Source organism: Heloderma suspectum, chromosome 1, assembly GCF_057233095.1.
Source record: "Heloderma suspectum isolate Gila_16-S chromosome 1, 16-S_ref, whole genome shotgun sequence".
Classification (NCBI taxonomy): Eukaryota; Metazoa; Chordata; class Lepidosauria; order Squamata; family Helodermatidae; genus Heloderma; species Heloderma suspectum.
In genome coordinates this window covers 312,420,200-312,444,234 of record NC_139458.1, presented here as the reverse complement: position 1 = coordinate 312,444,234, position 24,035 = coordinate 312,420,200, and the positions used below count along the sequence as shown (strand labels likewise).

At 44.2% G+C, this 24,035-nt stretch overlaps 1 protein-coding gene across 1 annotated transcript in view; it reads left to right on the top strand.

The window, feature by feature from the left end:
- The first annotated feature begins 22,597 nt into the window (after positions 1 to 22,597).
- The window catches only part of GPR63 (G protein-coupled receptor 63), a 49,650-nt gene continuing 48,212 nt past the window's right edge, over positions 22,598 to 24,035 (top strand). The window contains exon 1 of the mRNA XM_084831220.1: positions 22,598 to 22,820. The gene's annotated coding sequence lies outside the window, so the exon portion shown is untranslated. The remainder of the gene's footprint in view (positions 22,821 to 24,035) is intronic.

Here is a 24,035-nt window from a genome sequence, read left to right as displayed (position 1 = left end):
ATAGTCCAGCTCTCACAGCCATACATTACTACTGGGAAAACCATAGCTTTGATTAGACGGACCTTTGTCGGCAAGGTGATGTCTCTGCTTCTTACTATGCTGTCTAGGTTGGCCATAGCTTTCTTCCCAAGGAGCAAGCGTCTTTTAATTTCATGGCTACAGTCACCGTCTGCGGTGATCTTGGAGCCCAAGAAAGTAAAATCTGTCACTGCTTCCATTTCTTCCCCTTCTATATGCCAGGAAGTGATGGGGCCAGATGCCATGATCTTAGTTTTTTTAATGTTGAGTTTCAAACCAGCTTTTGCACTCTCCTCTTTCACCCTCAACAAGAGGCTCTTGAGATCCTCTTCGCTTTCTGCCATTAGGGTGGTATCGTCTGCATATCGGAGATTGTTGATAATTCTCCCAGAAATCTTAATTCCGACCTGTGATTCATCCAACCCGGCATTTCTCATGATGTACTCTGCATATAAGTTAAATAAGCAGGGTGACAATATGCAGCCTTGTCGTACTCCTTTCCCAATTTTGAACCAATCGGTTGTTCCATGTCTGGTTCTTACTGTTGCTTCTTGACCTTCGTACAGGTTTCTCAGGAGACAGGTAAGGTGGTCTGGTACTCCCATCACTTTAAGAATTTGCCACAGTTTGTTGTGATCCACACCATCAAAGGCTTTAGCGTAGTCAATGAAGCAGAAATAGACGTTTTTCTGGAATTCTCTTGCTTTCTCCATGATCCAGCGAATGTTGGCGATTTGATCTCTAGTTCCTCTGCCTCTTCGAAACCCAGCTTGTACTTCCGGTAGTTCTCGGTTCGCATACTGCTGAAGCCTAGCTTGTAGGATTTTGAGCATCACCTTGCTGGCATGTGAAATGAGCGCAATTGTGCAGTAGTTTGAACACTCTTTGGCGTTGCCCTTCTTTGGAATTGGAATGTAAACTGACCTTTTCCAGTCTTGTGGCCACTGTTGAGTGTTCCAGATTTGTTGGCATATTGAATGCAGCACTTTAACAGCATCATCTTTTAGGATTTTAAATAGCTCGGCTGGAATACTGTCATCTCCGCTAGCTTTGTTGTTACTAATGCTTCCAAAGGCCCACTTGACTTCACTCTCTAGGATGTCCGGCTCAAGTTCAGTGACCGCACTATCATGGCTATCAGGGACATTCAGATCTTTCCTGTATAGTTCTTCTGTGTATTCTTGCCACCTCTTCTTAATGTCATCTGCTTCTGTTAGGACCCTGCCTTCTTTGTCCTTTATCATGCCTGTCTTTGCACAAAACGTTCCCTTGAGATCTCCAATTTTCTTGAAGAGATCTCTAGTCTTTCCCATTCTGTTGTTTTCCTCGATTTCTTTGCATTGTTCATTTAAGAAGGCCTTCTTGTCTCTCCTTGCTATTCTCTGGAACTCTGCATTCAGTTGGGTATATCTTCCCCTTTCTCCCTTGCTTTTAGCTTCCCTTCTTTCGTGAGCTACTTGTAAAGCCTCATCAGACAGCCACTTTGCTTTCTTGCATTTCTTTTTCTTTGGGATGGATTTCGTTGCTGCCTCCTGAACAATGTTACGGACCTCCGTCCATAGTTCCTCAGGCACTCTGTCTATCAGGTCTAATCCCTGAAATCTATTCCTCACCTCCACTGTATATTCATCAGGGATATGATTTAGGTCATACCTGAACGGTTTAGTGGTTTTCCCGACGTTCTTCAATTTAAGCCAAAATTTTGCAAGAAGCAGCTCATGATCTGAGCCACAGTCAGCTCCAGGTCTTGTTTTTACTGACTGTATGGAGCTTCTCCATCTTTGGCTGCAAAGGACATAATCAATCTGATTTCGATATTGACCATCTGGTGACGTCCATGTGTAGAGTCGCCTCTTGTGCTGTTGGAAAAGAGTGTTTGCTATGATCAGCATGTTCTCTTGGCAAAACTCTATTAGCTTTTGTCCTGCTTCATTTTGTACACCAAGGCCATGCCTGCCTCTTATCCTGGTGATTTCTTGACTTCCTACTTTAGCATTCCAATCCCCTATGATGAAGAGGACATCTTTTTTTGGTGTTAGTTCTAGAAGGTGTTGTAGGTCTTCATAGAACTGATCAACCTCAGCTTCTTCAGCCTCAGTGGTTGGAGCATAGACTTGAATTACTGTGATGTTGAATGGTTTGCCTTGGATTCGTACTGAGATCATTCTATCATTTTTAAGATTGTACCCCAGTACTGCTTTTCCCACCCTTTTGTTGACTATGAGTGCTACTCCATTTCTTCTAAGGGATTCTTGCCCACAATAGTAGATATGATGGTCACCTGAATTAAATTCGCCCATGCCTGTCCATTTTAGTTCGCTGATTCCCAAGATGTCGATGTTCAATCTTGCCATCTTATGTTTGACCACCTCCAGCTTACCTTGATTCATTGATCTGACATTCCAGGTTCCTAAACAATTTTGTTCTTTACAGCATCGGATTTTCTTTTCACCACCAGACACATCCACAGCTGAGTGTCCTTTCGGCTTTGGCCCAGCTGCTTCACTCTTTCTGGCGCTACATGGAAATACCCTCTGCTCTTCCCCAGTAGCATATTGGACACCTTCCGACCTGAGGGGCTCATCTTCCGGCGTCATCTCTTTTAGCCTTGTGATACGTTCCATGGGGTTTTCTTGGCAAGAATACTGGAGTGGGTTGCCATTTCCTTCTCCAGTGGACCCATTTTGTCAGAACTCTCTGCCATGACCTGTCCGTCTTGGGTGGCCCTGCACGGCATAGCACTGAGTTACGCAAGCCCCTTCGCCACAACAAATGGTTCTTGCTTACAACTTACCCTCCGTGCAACCAGACTTTTCCTTCATCCTTCAGTCCCAAATTCAGATGGGGAGTATGGAGTGCATGGGACCAGCAAAGACACCCATGTTGGCCTGGTCCTCTGTATTGCCTTATGAAGCATCTGAGCTTAACTGTTTTGCTAGAAGAATCCTCCTCTGAGCCATGCCCTTTTGTTGATTACATCAGTAGCTGGCAGGATGGGTTAAACCGTGAGATGGAGCCCTCTTCTAGCAGTAAGGCTAGATGCTTCATAAGGTAATGCAAGATCATGACAATGAGGGGCATTTTTGCTAACCAAGGAAAACTGTGGGTGCATGGAGGGTAAGTAGCAATTGGATTCGTTTGCATAATTGTAGACCTCATCAGGTAGATCATGGATGCCAATTTTTAACATTATTAGTTCCACAGGTGTCATTTTTATAAGCAATAGAACTTTAAGGCTTATAATGGCAGAACCTATTTTGTGACTCTCTTTGTTAAGGTAAATTTGGGAGAACTTTAAAAAAATCAAACTCTCTTTTCAAATATATCATAATATTATATTGAGGTAGCTTTTAAAGCTATGGTAACCAAGACAAGTCATGTAGTGTTATTACAAGAATTGTTGAAATGACTGCAAAGGATGTAAACTTATTTATAGCTTCATTTTACTTACTTACTAAATTTATCTACCACCCAATAGTTGAAGATCTGTGGGCAGTTCACTAAACACAGGTCAAAACCATAAATTTACCTATAGTCTAAATCAAGATAATAGGTTTGATCCCACTACAGGTGTTAATAAGCTCACCAATGCCAGGATATTTGTGTTGCTATCACCATTGCTTTGTGAAGGATGACTTCACAATGATAAATGTAATAGCCACGGTCTCTACTTGCATTTCCCTCTATCCTCACTGCTTGCAAGCCCTCTCCCCACTTCGCCCTCAACTATGCCAACTTAAAACAACACTTTATGCATCTTATAAAGTGACTTCCTAGTCCATGGAAGCTTATGCCATAATAAAAATTGTCAGTCTTTATGGTGACGCAAGGCTCTGTTGTTTAACATTTATTCTGATTTTGCTAGTCATGGGGACAGGCAAGGAGATACCCAGGATGCTGACGATGCCCCTACTACTAGAACTCTTATTTTGCCCCCTTTCCCCGCTTTGCTTCACTGTTCCTGAGGTTTTAGGGGGCCCACATCCTTTTAAGCATAGTTTCACAGCTACAAGAGGTACAAAGATACTATTTTAAAAAGAATGAAAGCTGACGTTTTTCACAAGTTGGATTCTGTGCCTACCACCACATTATGATTGTCTTCTGCATCATGCCACAGAATCATAGTCTGCACACAGAACTTAATACAATTAAAGTGAACATTCAACATGTTAAGTGGGAATGAGTCATGAAGTTCCAAACCTCTGTGGGAGAAAAGGGACCCAAGCTTTATATTATGGCCATCCAACTGAATTGTTTTGTTCAAATTTATCTTTTGTATATCATCATATCCTTAAAAGATTTGTTATTGAAAATGAGGTTTTCCTATAAAACACACAAAAAGTGTCCTTTTCTGGCATGGGACAAGAAAAATAGCTGGAACTGTGGGACACACTCTGTGAACTCCAATTAGCGTGGCTTTGTTGTCAAGAGCAATGCCTACTCTACATTCACTGTTATCACTCAGGAAATAGGTACCAGCATATGCCATCCCAGTTACCATGGTTTCCATGCAGACACAGTGCTGCTCAGAAAGGAAACAATTAAGCTTAATTTTATATTCACTACTTAAAACACTTTAGACTTCACAACCGCCCCTCCACCCCAGTCTCTTCAAAGGGTTGCAGTTTCTATCACATATGCAAACATTGTCATGACTTGATTGAGTTTTCTGCTTTTTGAAAATCTTATCTTTTCCCCCCCTTCTCTCTCCGGCAACGTGGAAAGAGTTTAAAAATAAATGCAGCCATAAAGATTCCTTTATTAAGTACGGCTGAGTATTAGGGGATGAAGCTTTTGAAAATTACAGGTTTTGACTCTCTGTGAAAGCTAACAGAATGTGTATTTCAGTGTGAGAGAGCTCAACAATATCTCCTAATCAGCAGTAGGCTGCAATTGGCTCCCAGGCTAGACAAAATTGCATGAAAACTTCCATTAGCTCAAGGTCAATGTTTCAGAAAATTTACATTTAGAAGCCCTGGTTCCACTTCAGTTAGTGACAAAGCTAACTAGCATTCACACTAGTTGAGGTGTCTTCACATTCAATGCAGCTATTGTTATTACTGCTCTAACACCAACACCAGCTCACACTCCTTCATTCCTTTCAGTTTATTGCAGCCATTTAAAACATTCCCCAGAGTAGTCTAAAATGCTGTATTGTAGAGCATTATTGCTGCAGTCCAAAGAAGAAATATGTATGCACAGGGCATGGCCTACACAAGCACCTACAAATATCATGCCAGGTGCCCAGAGACAATGTATGTTTGAAGGTTTCACCAAACCCAGCTTCATGTATGGCACAATGTCTGATGCTGGCATGGGGTAGCTTTTTTGCCCAAAGGGCCGAATTAGCTTGGACAAGTATGTTGGGAGCTACAAGCCAGAAGTGGGCAGGGGGTCACAGTCCAATTCATACATGTTCATACATACACACACATTCACACATGCAACCCCATACACCTTCACATCTGCAACCCATCACTGATCTAATCCATCTGCACATTGCTCTTCTGACATTTGGTAAAAGAGTACAGAGATCTATGGTAAAGGTGGATTAAGGATTGTGGAAGCTACGTAAGGAAGATAATCACCCTGGGGGTAAGGATATGTTTCTTGGTGCGTGCGTGCGTGCATGTGTGTGAGAGAGAAAGAGAGACAGACAGAGTCTACAGATGCATGTACAGAGTTTTTCCCTTGAAAGAACTTCCTCTTTCTTTCCAGTGGAGATGGAGGGATCCAATCCATATTTGCAAAGGAAAACATCCATATATTTTGGTCCTTCCATTAAATGAATGAGAAAGTCAGTGCATGCAAGATATCCTTGTGTGGATATGAATGTGTTTGGATCTCCGGACTGGGTCACTCTGCATTATTCTCGGCCTGAGAACTACAATTCAAAAGAAATGCAGAGTAAAAGTAACACAAACATGGCGATTTTAAAACGGACAATGAGCACCATGAAAGATATGCATAGTTGTAAGAGTTACTACAAACTCTAGTGCAACACTTTAAACTTAGTTATTCAAAAATTGCCTACATTTTTTGTTAATGACCTTTCTCAGAAGTCTGTTTCCCGCCTCCCAGCTGAGCAGAGCAGAGCAAGCTGCTCCAGTTGGTCCAGGGACTACAGAAGCAAGCAAGCTCCCAGAGAGCGAGCGACCAGAGCGCGCGAACAGGGGGAGCAAACAGGAGTTGGCCAGGGGAGTTGCAGTGGTTGAAGAGACAAAGGAGACAGAGGCTAAGAGGTAAGTGGGCTGCAGGAAGCCCAGGGGGCTGCCCTTTATCCGAGTGGCTGTGAGCTCACCAGGTGCTTCTGAGAGCTCCAACTGAATTGGGTGTGTGTGGCCTAAGTACTCCCAGCAGCTGAGTGGGCAGGAAGCTTCAGTCTGTTTCCCGCTTCCCAGCTGAGCAGAGCAGAGCAGAGCAAGCTGCTCCAGCTGGTCCAGGGACTACAGAAACAAACAAGCTCCCAGAGATTGAGCGAACAGGGGGAGCAAACAGGAGTTGGCCAGGGGAGTTGCAGTGGTAGAAGAGACAAAAGAGACAAAGGAGACAGAGTCTAAGAGTAGGACTCTGCTTTTAACCTCTACTGAGTAGAGGAGCAGGCACAGGCTAGTCTAGAACAATCACAAAGCTAGACACAAAAAGGGAAAAGAGGCAATGGAAGGACAGTGTGTGCAATGTTTGTTTTCTTGCCTGAGAACAACATGGCCTACACCTGCAACAAGTGCAACTGTGGTGCCGACGAGAGAGATTTGGATTCTGGGACCACGGGCTATACTTCCTGGAAGATGGGCTGTTGGCAAGGGACGGGTTGCACCTCATGCTGTTGGAAGAAAAAGTAATGGACTGGAGCAGCGACTGTTGACCTCCGAGGAATAAGAGAACACAAAGAGTTCTTGGACAGAATGGGGGAACTACAGCAGCAAAGGGAAGACCAGAAGCTTGAAGAGCAACAGCAAGATGAGGCAGTGGGAAATGCTGAGGTGAAGAAAAACGGAGTAGAGGATACTCCTTGGAAAAGGGTGACAGTTAGGAGAAGAAGAACTAGACGCCACTCTGCACCAGTGGAAGCAGTGGAGCTGTGGAACCGATTCCAGGTACTTGCGGATGAGACTGGAGGACAGCCTGTAGAGGAAGAATCACAGGGGAACCTACATGAGAGCGAGCAAGAGGCTGAAGGTCAGTCAAACAGAGGCGATGAAACCCAGGCCTACAACAAGAAGAAGAGTGGTAGTAGTGGGAGACTCCTTGCTGCATGGGATCGAGACCTAAGTATGTCGCAAAGACCCGTGGACTCACCAGGTATGTTGTCTCCCGGGAGGACGATTAGAGACATGACTGAAAGGTTGCCTGCGCTCATAAAGCCCACTGACAGATATCCCTTTCTTCTCATCCATGTGGGAACAAATGATACCGCCAAGCGGAGCTACGAAGAAATCACGTCAGACTTTGTAGCTTTGGGAAGGAAACTCAAGAACTTTGGGGCCCAGATAGTTTTCTCATCCATCCTTCCAGTAGTTAAAAGAGGGACAGAAAGGGAACGAAAAATACTCCGGGTGAATGACTGGCTACGAAGGTGGTGCTGACGAGAGAGATTTGGATTCTGGGACAATGGGCTATACTTCCTGGAAGATGGGCTGTTGGGAAGGGACGGGTTGCACCTCACAAAGGATAGGAAGAATGTGTTTGGCCACAGCATGAAGAACTTCATCAGGAGGGCTTTAAACTGAATCCTAAGGGGAAGGGAGATGTAATGTTGGGAATAACAATGGATGTAGGCGCATGCACTGCAACGGAGAGAACAGCTCTGACAGCGCCCAATAATAGCCTTTAGACACATGTAGGAAGAAAGCCAGACTATGAAGCACATGGTCTTCGATGTCTATATACTGATGCCCAGAGTATGGGAAACAAATAGAACGAACTTGAACTCTTAATACAGGAGGGAAATTATGACTTGATAGGTATAACTGAGACTTGGTGGGATGACTCTCATGACTGGAATACAGCAATTGAAGGATATAACTTGTTCAAAAAGAACAGGAGGAACAGAAAGGGAGGTGGGGTTGCACTGTATGTGAAAAATACATATCTCGGCACAGAAATACCGGAGGATGAGCTTGGTAGCCCCATCGAGAGCATCTGGGTCAAAATAAATGGAGCAAAGAATAAAAGAAACCTTGTGGTCAGAGTCTACTACTGGCCACCCATCAAGGTGAAGTTTCTTCATCAAGGAGAAGACGAGGATGAAACTTTTGAAAAGCAAATAGCCAATGTTTTAAGGAAGCATGATGTAGTAGTAATGGGGGACTTCAATTTTCCCGATATTTGTTGGGAGACAAATTCTGCAAAACATGGCCCCTCCAGGAAATTCCTGACTTGTGTGGTGGATAACTTCCTCCTACAGAAAGTAGAGGAAGGAACTAGAGGATCGGCTATCCTTGACTTGGTCCTAGCCAACAGAGATGACTTAGTGGATAAAGTAGCAGTTACAGGGACTCTGGGGGAAAGCGACCATGTTGTACTCGATTTCTTGGTTCTAAGGGAAGCAAAAGCCGAGTGTAGTCAAACGCGTACCCTGGATTTTAGGAAAGCTGATTTTAATAAACTCAGAACAATGATCAGTAAGGTCCCATGGCAAGCAACGCTAACAAGAAAAGGAGTCCAAGATGGGTGGGAGCTTTTAAAAAAGGAAATTCTCAAGGCACAATTACAAACTATTCCAACAAGAAGAAAAGGTGGAAGACAACAGAAGAAGCCAATGTGACTCACAAAAAGCTTAAGGATGACCTGAAAACAAAAAAGGACACATATAGGAAGTGGAAAGAAGGCCAAGTAACAAAGGAAGAGTACAGGCAGGTAGCACAGAATTGCAGGGTTGGCGTCAGGAAGGCTAAAGCTAAGAACGAGCTGAGGTTAGCGAGGGATGCTAAAAACAACAAAAAGGCTTTCTTCAGCTACGTGCATAGTAAAAGGCAGAGGAAAGAAATGGTTGTTCAGCTATTAAATAAGGATGGCAAAACGATAACAGATGACAAAGAAAAGGCAGAGATGCTCAATTCCTACTTTGGCTCAGTCTTCTCCCAAAAGAGGGTCTATGACCCCCCTGGCAAAGGCGAAGTACAGGCTGAAGGGGCAGGATTGCAGCTTGAGATCGATAGGCATATGGACAAGGAACACCTAATTACTTTGAATGAGTTCAAATCTCCAGGGCCAGATGAACTGCATCCTAGAGTAATAAAGGAACTGGCAGAAGAACTTTCAGAACCACTGTCTAAAAATCTTCAAAAAGGGTAAGAAGGAGAAACCTGGTAACTACAGACCAGTCAGTCTGACATCAATCCCTGGGAAAATTCTGGAGCAGATGATAAAACAATCCATCTGGAAGCACCTTGAAAACAATGCAGTGATTACTCAAAGCCAACATGGATTTGTCAAGAACCAGTCCTGCCAGACGAATCTGATCTCATTTTTTGATCAAGTAACCTCCCTTGTGGACCGTGGGAATGCTGTAGACATCATATACCTCGACTTCAGCAAAGCTTTCGACAAAGTGCCCCATGATATCCTGATGAGCAAACTAGCTCAAAGTGGGCTAGATGAAACAACGATCTGGTGGATCCACAGTTGGCTACAGAATCGGACTCAAAGAGTGCTTATCAGTGGGACCTTCTCAAACTGGGGAGAGGTAACGAGTGGGGTACCACAGGGCTCAGTCCTGGGCCCAGTGCTCTTCAACATTTTTATTAATGACTTGGAGCAGGAGGTGCAGTGAATGCCGATCAAATTTGCAGATGACACAAAATTGGGAGGGATAGCTAATACTTTGGAAGACAGAAACAAAATTCAAAGTGATCTGGATAGACTGGAGCGCTGGGCAGAAAACAACAGAATGACATTGAATAGGGATAAATGCCAAGTTCTGCACCTAGGAAAAAGAAACCAAATGCACAGTTACAAGATGGGGGACGTGTGGCTCAACAACACTACAAGCAAGAAGGATCTTGGAATTGTTGTAGATCACAAGTTGAATATGAGCCAACAATGGGATGTGGCTGCAAAAAAGGCAAATGCTATTTTGGGTTGCATTAATAGAAGCATAGCTTCCAAATCCCGGGAAGTACTAGTTCCCCTCTACTCAGCACTGGTTAGGCCTCATCTGGAGTACTGTGTCCAGTTCTGGGCACCACACTTTAAGAAGGATGCAGACAAACTGGAGAGGGTTCAAAGGAGGGCAACAAAGATGATCAGGGGACTAGAAACAAAGCCCTATGAAGAGAGACTGAAAGAACTGGGCATGTTTAGCCTTGAGAAGAAGACTGAGGGGAGATATGATAACGCTCTTCAAGTACTTGAAAGGTTGTCACAGAGAGGAAGGCCAGGGTCTCTTCTCGGTCATCCCAGAGTGCAGGACACGGAATAATGGGCTCAAGTTACAGGAAGCCAGATTCCGGCTGAACATCAGGAAAAAATTCCTGACTGTTAGAGCAATACAACAATGGAACCAATTACCTAGTGAGGTGGTGGGCTCTCCCACACTGGAGGCATTCAAGACAAGGCTGGACAGCTATCTGTCAGGGATGCTCTGACTTGGATTCCTGCATTGAGCAGGGGGTTGGACTCGATGGCTTTGTTGGCCCCTTCCAACCCTACTATTCTATGATTCTAAGTAACGATTATTAAATATGTTGTTACGCACTGTGGCGAAGTCAAGTAACTGAATATATAGCTGGGATAAGGCACAACTGTGCCCACTACACTGTAAACAAATGTATTCCCCGAAAAGGAAGAGTACAGGCAGGTAGCACAGAATTGCAGGGATGGCAATTTAGTCAGGAAGGCTAAAGCTGAGAACGAGCTGAGGTTAGCGAGGGATGCTAAAAACAACAAAAAGGCTTTCTTCAGCTGCGTGCGTAGTAAAAGGCAGAGGAAAAAATGGTGGTTCAGCTATTAAATAAGGATGGCAAAATGATAACAGATGACAAAGAAAAGGCAGAAGTGCTCAATTCCTATTTTGCCTCAGTCTTCTCCCGAAAGAGGGTCTATGACCCCCCCCCCCCCGGCAAAGGCGAAGTACAGGCTGAAGGGGAAGGATTGCAGCTTGAGCTCGATAGGCATATGGCCAAGGAACACCTATTTACTTTGAATGAGAAATCTCCAGGACCAGATGAACTGCATCCTAGAGTAATAAAGGAACTGGCAGAAGAACTCTCAGAGCCACTATTATCTTTGAGAAATCATGGAGGACGGGGGAAGTGCCAGATGACTGGAGGAGGGCTAATGTGGTCCCTATCTTCAAAAAGGCTAAAAAGGAAGAACCTGGGAACTACAGACCAGTCAGTCTGACATCAATCCCTGGGAAAATTCTGGTGCAGATTATGAAGCAATCCATCTGTAAGCACCTTGAAAACAATGCAGTGATTACTCGAAGCCAACATGGATTTGTCAAGAACAAATCCTGCCAGACTAATCTGATCTCATTCTTCAATCAGGTAACCTCGCTGGTGGACTGTGAGAATGCTGTCGACATAATATACCTCGACTTCAGCAAAGCTTTCGACAAAGTGCCCCATGATATCTTGATAAGCAAACTAGCTCAAAGTGGGCTAGATGAAACAACTGTCAGGTGGATCCATAGCTGACTACAGAATCGGACTCAAAGAATGCTTATCAATGGGATCTTCTCAAACTGGGGAGAGGTTATGAGCAGGGCGCAGCGGGGCTCAGTCCTGGGTCCAGTGCTCTTCAACATTTTTTTTTACTGACTTGGAGGAGGAGGTACAGGGAATGCTGATCAGACTTTCAGATGACACAAAATTGGGCAGGATAGCTAATACCTTAGAAGACAGAAACAAAATTCGAAGTGATCTTGATAGGCTGGCGTGCTGGGCAGAAAACAACAGAATGACATTTCATAGGGATAAATGCCAAGTTTTGCACCTAGGAAAAAGAAACCAAATGCACGGTTACAAGATCGGGGATACTTGGCTCAACAACACTACAAGCGAGAAGGATCTTGGAACTGTTGTCGATCACAAGTTGAATATGAGCCAACAATGTGATGTAGCTGCAAAAAAAGGCAAAGGCTGTTTTGGGCTGTATTAATAGAAGTATAGCTTCCAAATCCCATGAAGTACTAGTTGCCCTCTGCTCAGTACTGGTTAGGCCTCATCTGGAGTACTGTGTCCAGTTCTAAGCACCACACTTTAAGAAGGATGCAGGCAAGCTGGAGAGGGTTCAGAGAAGGGCAACAAAGATGATCAGGGGACTGAAAACAAAGCCCTGTGAGGAGAGACTGAAAGAATTGGGCATATTTAGCCTTGAGAAGAGAAGACTGAGGGGAGATATGATAGCGCTCTTCAAGTACTTGAAAGGTTGTGACAGAGAGGAAGGCCAGGATCTCTTCTCGATCATCCCAGAGTGCAGGACATGGAATAATGGGCTCAAGTGACAGGAAGCCAGATTCCGGCTGAACATCAGGAAAAAATTCCTGACTGTTAGAGCAATACAACAATGGAACCAGTTACCTAGGGAGGTGGTGGACTTTCCCACACTGGAGACATTCAAGATGAGGCTGGACAGCCATCTGTCAGGGATGCTTTGACTTGGATTCCTGTATTGAGCAGGGAGTTGGACTTGATGGTCTTATAGGCCCCATCCAACCCTATTGTTCTATGAAAACATAAAATCACACATTTGTGCACACATTCAGAGATACACATATCTAAAGGGCCTCTTGATGTTGGTTGTACTGTGTCATGACAAGACTGCTTGCTAAAATACTTCCCATTCAGCCCAAGATGCAAGCCCCATCTCTCTCTCTCTCTCTCTCTCATTACATTTATATCTCACCTTGTTTCCTGTTGCAAGGAACCCAAGCTGGCTTACACAACCATCCTCTTTTATCCTCACAACAACCCTGTGAGGTAGGTTAGGCTGAGAGTCAGTGAGTGGCCCAAAGTCACCACTGAATTTCATGGCCAAATGGGGACTAGAACCCAGATCTCCCAAGTACCAGTCTAACACGCTAACCACTACACCACACTGTCTGATCTTGATATCAGGTGCTCAGCTGAACTTCCCAAAGTGACAGCATCATGTCATGCCAAATACCTGGGTGAAAGGGATTCTCTACTCTGTACCAAGGAGATTGCCAACAGCATACACACATGCAAGACAAGACTGCATATAGGCTGATTTGACAGCCGTTAACAGGTGGGGAAATGGGGACAACATCACCCCCTTAGCAAGGTGATGTCCAGGGTTTTAAGTGTTGCACTGACACTTGGAGGTGCCCCGCTTCCATTGCACCCCTCCCTGAGTCACCAGCAAGTGCTTTTAAGGACAATCCAGTAACTTTGAATGAGAGGTGTGAAAAGGGGGTGGAGTGTAGATCTCCCTTAAAAGCACTTGATGGAGACTCCAATCAGTCTATACATAGTCTTGACCAAAAAACCCCACCCACCCACCCCCAAATTAAAAAAAAGAAGCAATTTGTGCAAATTCTCAGGACCAAAAAATACATTAAAAAACGATCGGCTCAGTTTGTGCAAATGTCGGGGGCTGAAAAAATAAATTAAAAAGCCCACAGGAGAATGCAAATAGGGTTGCGATCTGAGCAAGGAGGTGGACAGGGCGAGAAGACAAGACGGATTCTTGTGCCAAATCCCCTGGGATACATGCCAGAGCTGGCTGGAAAACAGGGCGGGGGGAGAGGAGGAGGAGAACAACCCACAGTAAGCCCAATCAGCTGTTGGGCTCACCGTGGGTTGTTCTATGAAGAACCCACACTGTGTAGCTTGTTCACCAGGATGGGTGGCCGTGTCACACAAACGCAGCCTGAGGGTCGGTCTGAATAATAGTGTTATTGTATTCTCCATACTGAACGCCTACTAAAGTTTATTTTTAAAAAGGGTTAGCATTAATTTCTTCCCCAAGGCTTGTGGTTCTCAATTAGGCAGAGCTCCCTAAATAGGTACAAACTGTTGCCAAGGGTGGCATAGGCTTCTCTCTGAGAGTTCACAGCCCTGCCTGGCATCCTCTGAGAGATTCTACAGATTATGGGAAATGAGGTTGCAAACTGAAATGGCAGAATTCTGGACTATACCATGTCAGACTGCAGGCAGGAGGTTCCCCATGTAAAAGAACCAAACCCTAGCACATCAGAGGGAAGGCTATCCTAAACCTTTCCATCCAATATGCTAGCAATGTTTTGCTGCAGAAAGCATTTAAAAAAACCAAGGCCTTTAGGGCCTTCCACTTGTGGTCTAAAATGTGGTCCTCTGTAACGTGTAGAATCTCTCTTAGGTTACCAAGCAGAAAAAATCTGTCTGAAGTGTGAAGGCTTCAAGAGGAACACTCATCACCCGTAGAAAAAGTTGGCATCAATTTACAAAGCTGTGCTTACCAGGAAGGCAGGGAAGAAAATAACACTAACAGTTACAAAAATAACATAATGCATTATTATCCACATCTCAAAGTATCAGATAGGATTTGATGGTGAATGACCCCCTGTTTAATGTGGAAGGGCCTCTGCGCTTTGTGCTGCTGCCATTCACCATTCCCTTGCTTGCTATCTACATTTACAGAAATATACACTTGGCCTAGTTTTTTTTCAGAAACAACAATCAAAAAACGCTTTCCACTGTTGCTATGGTGCACAACTTTTTAAGAGTAGAAATTGCCAACACTTCCTTGGGAAAAGAAGCTGAGCCATCAGAAGCTGATTAATAGGTTTTTCTGTGAGGACACTGCAAAGGATTTGTACTCAAGCTCTCTGGTCCTAATGAAAGCAAGTGCCTAATTCCCATGGCACCCTGTTTGATTCTGGCATGGCAATTCCATTTAATTCACACAGCATTGCTAAATTAATCTAATTTGAAGATTTGTTCCAACACTCACTGCTCTTCTATCCATTCTTTTGCGCAGCGTTGGGAGGAAGAGCTGTAATTCTCCATGTCAATTCTCTCATTCACAGAGAAATGGATTCAGCTCTTTTTGATATCAAATTGCTTACCTCAATTATAAGAAAGCACTTTCCCAAAGTTTGGTTATCTCACATGTTCTGCTATATATGGGTTGGATCCTGTTACAGGTGCAAGCAACTGGGCAAGTGGAAGTGGACTTCCCTGCCCCCTCCACCCCACAGCAGTCCTTCCAGCCCCTGAAAACACTACAGAAGGTTGGAGGACCTTACTGAATGGAGTGCACTGTGCTGCAGGGGGGAGGGGAGATCCTTGAAAACTGGGTGGAGGCACCTTCTGTGAGCACAGTCCTTCCATCCATGGAAGACAGATCCTGGATCTAACTTAACATCTATGACTTGTTGCTACTTCCATTATATACTTCATGGTATGGGGCAAAATCCAACGTCACAGGAACGCAAGTCTGCTCTCGTGACAAGAGTTTCTCTTCCTTTCCTCCCCTCTGCAGCTCCCTGTGCCCACCAAATCAGCTCCAGAAGATCATCCAACCCTCCACAGCAGATTTTAAGGGTGCACCGAAGGGTGCTGGGAGGGGGAATCGGCCCCTCTCTGTTCTGCTGATGGAAGTAGTTCCATCAGCAGAACCTCTTAACTGGATTTCACCCATTGTAAACACAGTGCTCTAAAGCTTTATAGAACAAGAACCTGCAAGAAGACGTTTCCTCACCTCCTAGCAGGAGTGTTCAGGGTCCCAGTTGCTTCCAGCCATGCTATCCTCCAGGATACTATGAGCTGTAAGGAGCTCAAGCAGGGCATTCCATTCCCCACCTCATTTTTTTTATCCCCCCGCTCCCCAACACTCAACGTTCTATGGCTATTGAGGATTATCAATCCTGGTTGGGCATATTTTCATAATGTTTGTCCCCTAGAATTTTTTTTAGAAGTTAAAAAAATACTCTGCAGATCTTGGGGTTCTTTCAACATTGCTGATACCTTCCTGTCGTTTTTCAGTAGCCTCAATTTCTGTCAGTACTCACCACTTGAGTTCACTATTAGAGGGAGTGACAGGGAGGGTTAAATTGAAAAATTAAACCATTTTTCACATTGGTATGTAAAGGTTTTGTAAATGTCTAATATTCTAATTCACAGGCACCTACTCATGTTGTGGCATCCTTTTTCATTACATGGCTTTTTACCTTTATTCTTTACTGTGATGATTCTTTCTTCTTTTAAAAAAATGGAGAGTAAAATACATCTAATGGAAAATTAGAGCATAGATAATAGTGCTATGGGTAGTTTCTATAATTTAAAAATACCTGAAAGAGATAAGGAGGAAAGTCTAATAGGAATATGTACAATGATGAAGAGAAAAGAAATGGAAAATCTATGTCAAAAAAATGATTTCAGGTCTTTACCCACATAAATAGTCCACATGAAGCCTACAAATTCAGACACATGCACAAGTAAATAAGAATATGGGGCGATGTTGAAGCTGCCTAACATCGACCGCATTCACACCACATGATAACCTAGAATGCTAAAGAATTCTGGCTTATCGTGAATGAGGCAGTGTGCTAGCAGATCTTCTGTCTGTGGTTTGTTTATTGTGACATGGGAACCGGGAACTCTGCCTTGTCTCTCCCCAGACAAGCCAGAGTTATAAGCCAAGAACAAGGCATGGCTTATGACTCTGTTGGCTTGATTTAATTTCATGGAGGAATGCAGTGTTGCCTCTGCTTGGCCAAGTAAGCTCTTTGTCAGAGGTATAATTAGCACCTCTTGAGCATTCTAGAGATTGGTTCTCCAGAAAACAGAAGGGAAGGGAAAGGTTTATGTGTAAGAGCATGGCAGAATTTTGTACTTTCCTTCTCAGACATTTCAGCAGATTGTTCCAGCGATACTTGAAGAAGCAAAGTATTTGCATTAGATGCTACAAGTCTAAAATTATGGCCTCCTGGACTCAGTCTATTTCCCCTAACCCTTGCAACAACCCAGATATAAAATTCTCCCTAGAGAACAGTTTAGGGGGACCAGGATGCCCTTAGCTCCACTATAAGGATTGCTTATCAACAATCCATAGAGCTGAAGTCTTAGCCTTGCAAATAGCCTCAAGTCAGTATTTGGGGATTAATAAGAACACCATAATGATGTGTTATGATGTGTGCATCATAACAATGTACAGTGTGACCTGGGACAGTGGATGGGAAAGCACATTCGTATCTATTTTGCAAAACTACACCATGTAGATGGTAGTGATACAGCAGCATGTGAAGCAGCATGTAAATTTACAGCAGCATGTAAATTTCATGCTGGATTTGGGAGTTCTTTTTTACACAGAAATCAAGCTTCATGTTTCAATGAAATAGTAGTATCAGTAGTAGTAGTAGATTTCATTGGAGTCAGTTGAACTTTCAGTTTCTATGTAGAAACAAGATTGCTTCTAGTAATGCCATCTTGTGCAATATTTTGAGCCAGTAAAACTTAAGCAGCTAACTGATTTCAATGGAAAAGTTAAGCATGAGTTTAAATCACTCCTCACTGAAATAAACTGGAAAAGTACTTAATTTGATTGTATTGTGTCCTAAATATTTAATCGATTATCTGTAAAACAGGATGTAAGCACATGCTTTAAGAATATTCAAGAAGTCATTCATCCTAGATCATTCCTTCATACTTGCATCCCCCTTATGTCGGCATTTAGTTATAAACTAAACCAGCCACCACTGCTGTTTCAGTTCTAATGTAAATGCAAGTCTCTGGATTTGTTTATCACTTCTGTGTTGATCGCTTCTTAACAAGTTGGAGTGTAATGAGAATGAGTAAGGCAATCAAAGCTATGAAAGGGCAATTTATCAGTGCTCTATTAAATTTCTTTCTAGCTTTACAGGCCCAGAGAGCATTTCTAGGAGCCAACTGGAACATGGTCTCCAAAGTAAGGGCAAAACAGATCAATGGCAAAGTCTCATCAGTAAATTTTCACTATGAAAACTAGAAGGAAAACAATTGTTGTTGCTCAGGAGAAGTATTCCCTTAAGAAATTCCGAAGTATCACAGCAACAATGCAAAAGATCAGAACCCTTCCAAAAATGCCAGTCACAATCTCCATCCATCAAATTTATTCCTAGATTAGAATTGCCTAGGTCAAGGCTAAGAGTTACTCTAGTTTCCAGGTTACTCCTAGAAGCCATCAACTCTAGTAGGAACTGCTCTTCATTCACTTTATTCTTTCCTTGCCACCTTATACTTTTTAGTCAGTAATATAGAGCGCAAATTCTAACATTTCAAACTGAAACGTCACACCCAGTGACCTTGATATTTCAAAGAAAACTACACAGTCTCAGCTCCACATGGGATACTCAATGGCTATTATTTCTATTTGTCACATTCTCCCCAGTGATATCATGTTAAAGAAATAAAACACATTAGTCTGAAGAATTCTATAAAGGCACTATTTAGGGTTTTTGGAACAACAGATTTCTCTATTTTCAATAAATAAAAGGAGTACATACTTGCATACTTTGTCAATACGTTATGCCAATAACAAAGGTTTTATGATCCTGGTTTCCATTTTGTGAAGTAACTGGTGTTTTTAAAACTCTCTCCATACATGTTATGATTTTATAGCTTTCCCCCATCTAACACCATTTTGAGAGCCTTTCATCACAAGACATTTATTGGGCACTAATGATTCCTCACTCACAGTAGTTTGGCGGCGCTTTACATGATGTCATCCTCCTCCAGGGCCTCTTCCATTCTTTGAAATCATTATAGCGGTGTGTGTGTTTCTAATGAGAAAAGTCTGGTATTTCCGTGAATGGTGGCATGAAACCCTGGTGTATTTGTGCAATTCTGCTATACCAGAGCACCACCTAGTGATTGTGTAATGGAACATACAGAAAGGCAGACAAAGAGAAAAACCCTGAGAAGAACATGCATAAAGGAGATCTTAATCCAAAGCAGAAGCCTCAGTAAAGTGGCAGATTAAAAGCCTCATCTAGAAAAACCCTGAATGTTATAAAATTATATCATGAGGCAAGGTGAGTGATTCTGGGCACTATTAAGGCTGCAATTCTATACATGCTTGCCTGGGAGTAACTCCCACTGAACACAATGAAACTTCAGAGCAGACATGCATAGGATTGTGCTGTCAGGGTGGCAGAATGGGAGACATCTGATAGATGGGGAACATTTGGTAGGGAAATTACTCACGCAAGCTCCAACTGAAGTGAATGGAATCTCTGGAAGAGCACCACTGTTCATTTTAATGGGGTTTGTACAGATGTTCTGGGTGGACTGTGACCCATGTTGATTAGTCTCTTTGTATATTGGTTGGAATTTGGCTAGTAGTACTTTATTACCCTGGTTTGGTTTTAAAACTTGCTGAATAACAGACAATTATTTGGTGGCTACTCCTCTTGTTTTTTAGGTTGGGTTTACCTGCTACGCCTGTCTGTTTTTACTGTGTTTTTGTTGTTGTTATTGTTGATTCTTCAACACAGCACTCCTAAGCAGGGTGGGTTAGTTCTGTGACGGGTCACACAGCACTTTGAACCATGCTGGTTCACTCCAACAAGGGTGAAAAGTGGAGGGGACATTTGCTTGCTTTTTTTCTGGTGGATCTTTGCTTTTTAAATTTTCCCTCCAGTTGAAAGCACACGGGAGGAGAAATTCCTACTTTAGCCTGGAGCTGGAATAGACTGGGGTCGCAATCCAGGGGCATGTTGGGGGAGCAAGGGGGCTTTGGGCCCAGAAGATCCAAAGCCACCTCTAATATGCCCCCAGAATGTGCCCTACCACTGGTAGAAACACTGTCAATGGTACTCCTGTGCCCATGGCCGCCACCATTTGCCACTTAAAACTAAATCTGACACGAAGCCTTGAAACAAAACCAACCATGGCCCCAATACTTGTTGGATACCCACAAACCCTTTACAAAGGAATTGCAGCAGGTAGGGCTCGAGCAAAGAATCCACACAATCTCATCACAAAAATTAAAAGGGGTATTTATTATTGGGAACAGGAATTTACAGTTACAGGAATTTGAAAGATGGAAAACAATTTAAAAAATCAAATAATCATGAGGCACTGCTACCTTACCTGGCCCATAATGTCATCTGACTATGAGGTCCTAAGGGTTTGTGTCCAGAAAATAGTCCTTTGTTTACCTTGTTTCTAAAAATGAACAGTGCCATATACCCCTCCCCAAATAAGGGAGCTATGAAGAAACAGGGATTAAGCATATATTGGAATACATCCACAGTGGCTGTCCAAATGTTTTGGCCTACAACTCCCATGATCTCTCACCACTGGCTATGCTGGCAAGGGCTGATGGGAACTGTAAGCCAAAACATCTGGAAAGCCACAAGTTGCCCACTCCTGCTCTAGCCCAAGGGGCTTTGCCTTTATAATGAAATAGCAAGGGAGCCCAATCTCATATGCAGGGTCAAATTTACTTTTGCACATAGTCAAACTGCCATAGCTAGCAGAGTCCAACCAGGGATGATCATTCAAAGGGGAAACTGGATTAAGTACTGGCCTCCAGGCCTTTCTCTCAATGTATAACTGGAACACAGGATGCCGCTTTATATGAAGTCAGACTATCTAGCCCAGGACTATCCATTCTGACAGACAGCAGCTCTCCAGAGTGTCAGGAAGGGGATCTTTCCCATCACCTGTTACTTGAACCTTTTTTTAAAAAACTGGAGTTGCCAGGGATTGAACCCGAGTCTTTCTGCATGCAAAACATGTGCCCTACCACTGAGTTATGATCTCTCCCAGCACAGTCTGTGACAATGTAAGATATCCCTTTAATTCAGAGGTGCAGAACCTCAGGTCTGGGGGCCAAATCCAGCCCTCCTGCAGTCCTAATCAGGCCCTCCGGGGTTTCCCAGATGGGTGTGTCCCCTTCTTCTCCATGCCACAGCCCTTACCCCAAATGCTGATCCTCTTGTGGTTTCCTGGCTTATGTGCAGTGCAACCCCACCTCCCTATTCTAAAAGGTTGAAATGCCTTTTCTAAGGCTTACTTACTGGCAGTAAGAGCTTTTAGCTAAAATGTGCAAGTATTTTGGACATTTTAAGCTGCAATATGCTGGTATGTTTTTTTTTTTATTATTTTTGGCCCCTTATGCCCTGCCCTCTTTTGCCTTTGGTCCCGCCTACTACTGGAATGAAGCCCCCCAAAGCTTCTCCGGAATGGAATTCAGCCCTTGGGCTGAAAGAGGTTCTGCACCCCTGTTTAAACCACTCATACTTGTTAACATCATGTAGCCTGCAGGTTGAGAACGATGGGGGAACAGCATTTGCGGGATGTTTTCTTCAGAGCAACAAACTTTCCGAAAAAGAATGGCATGAGCACACAAATAGCCCCACCCCCCAATTAAGAGTTCTTTGTAGACCTCAGAAATATGGAGCCCATCTACCCCCTTGCAATTGATACCATGGCATTAAGATTGGTTATTGGTCCTTAAGGCCATCGCTGCTTGACATTCCCACATTCTAAATCCTCAAGCTGTTCTTGCTCTGAAGCTTGGGCTTGTTACAAAAACAAACCAGGCTGGCCAATTTTCTTCTGCACAGAAACTCAATGGCTGAATGTGCTTTACCATACTAGGCTGCAAGCACAGAGCCAGTGAGAAGTTCCAATCGTGTCATTGCATTAAGCCACTGAGGCACCTTTTCTTCTACCATCTTAAAAATGCATTTAAGGCATAGTCCTATACACGTTTAGACAGAAATAAATCCTGTAACTCCCAGCATCCCCCAGCCAGCCATTCCCCAGCTGGCTGGGGGATACTGGAAGCTGTAGGAGTTATTTCTATCTAAACATGCTTAAGATTGCACCCATAATTATTTTCACACACACACCCCAAGAGCATGTTGTTCTTTTTATAACTCAGTATATTAAATAACCGTCAATATATTAAATTAAGCCCATCATCCTGGCCCTGTTCAGGTGGCAGCCGTTTACTACCCTACTGTATTTACGCTACAGCATATTTGTGGGTAGGATTAGCACCACTGTGGGCGCAGACTCATTGCAATGAATGAGACCTAAGTGAGGCTAACATTAGCTACAACCCAAGGAATGGAGTTACGAACGTAAAGCCCGTTTCCCCCGTGAAAAATGCTGACGCCCAGCGTCCTAAATCGTAGTTCTAGCAACGGAGGTTCGTTGCAAGCAAAGAAAGGAGGCTGTTTGGGGGCGGTGGCAGCTCCCCCGCTTCCCACTCTGTTGCGCACGCCCAAGCGTCGCTCACCCACGCTCCTCGCGGCCGGCGGTAGCGCGGACTGCCGGTGCAGCGGCGAGGCGTCCGCGGGCGGGAACCAGCGCCACGCACCTCAGAGCCGCCGGTAGCTGGGCTGGGAGCCGTGCCCCACGCCGCGGGGAAGATGCGCCCCCGGAAAGCGCGCTGATCCGCTTGCGCGCACGCCTGGCGCCCGGAATCCCCTCCCCTCTCGGCCTGGGACTCCGCCCCGAAAGCTGGCGACAGCAGCGGCTAGTTCAGCCGGGAAAGCAAAACACTGGAGACGGAGGGAGGGAGAGGGGCAGGTTTCTTCGCACGCCCCCTTTGAGCTGCTCGCTTTGATAGGTTCCCACCGCTCGCGGAGCTAATGGAGGGGGCTGTGTTGAGGAGGGGGAGGAAAAGACGGGCTGCGCTGTGGGAGAAACCCAGCTAGAGAGACCCCTCAACGCAATGCTCCTCACTCGCTGCCTTGGTCGTCGTCTCCTCCCGGCGTATAAGCTTTTGTTCTCCTCTCCAGTTTGGGGCAGGAGCGAACTGCCCACAGCCTCGCTCGCGGTCAGGAAAGTTCCCGGAGGAAAGCGGCTCGCGCGCTCTCCCTGCTTTGACCTGCGGGGCGTTCTCTTTGCTCTGAGGTGAGGTTAAACCTCGAGGGGAGGAGGAGGCATTTGGTATGTGTAGAAGCAGATTAAAGCCGTGTGTGCGTCGAGAGGGGGATTTGGGACCTCCCCCCACCCCCGAAAAAAAACAGTGGGGTGTGGTTGTGAATTAAAGTGCCTGACGAACCTCGCAGTGATATCTGGACGGTCGTGTGCGTGTTTTTTTTATCATCACGCAGAAGGTGAGGGAACTAATTGCGGTACTTCGCTCTAGTTTTCTTACGACTTCATATTTTAGGGTGCATGCTCGGGAGGGGATATCGAACCTAGCTTTGTTACGCCTTATCAACCTTACGGGTGAGATACCTCTCTTCCTTTCTCCTCCCCTCCTCTTTGAATACATTGTTATGGGTCAAGTTCAGATGCTAATCCGCACTGGTGATTGTGAGTATCTAATGAAGGAAAGGCTGGCGTTACCACGGCACACAAGTTTAATTTTGTATTTGTGGTATGTCTGTGGTTTTGAAATCTGCCGGGGCGCGTTTAAAATCAGTTATCTGTATCCGGACTCCTGAATCCAGTGTTTTCATTTCTACAATGATACTTTTTCTGGCTGGAGCCTGCTTGCATCTCTCAAAGCCTAGATGTATCGTTGAGGGCTGATTGTAGTTGCACAGAGATGAAGGAAGAGCATCGTATGATTTGACATGTCCCAGAATTAGACTGTAGCATTCAGAACAGGTTCCTGATGAACCCTCTCCGTCTCAGATTAAGCTTTGCCTGTACCCCAGTGACAACGTCAACATCGTTAGCAATGAACAAACAGTGGAAGTGTCGTTATTTTTTTAAGCTGTATCCCAGAAGTCAGTAATTCCGGTTAGTTATCCCTTAACACACTTTAATACCCTGTCATAGTTAGAGTGGTACAAAGGTGGATGGGAAGGGGCTTTGTTTCTGTAGGTAGGTACTCCATGTTGGTGTTTTGAGTATAGAACCTAGGGGTGGTATTAGGAAGTGAAACAGTACTATAATCTTATCTATATACTTGCTGTATGTCTGAGGTGCTAATAAGGGCTTTCAAACTTTGAGTACTTGTGCTGGCTATACTGAAGTGGTGAAAATGCAATCATAGTTAAAAGGAAAAGAAAGCCTGCACCTCTGGAAAAATGAGATCCCTTACCACATTTTAAAAAAATGTTTTAAAAGTTACTTTTATCAGAGTATTTTAACAGAGCAATCCTATTCAGGTCC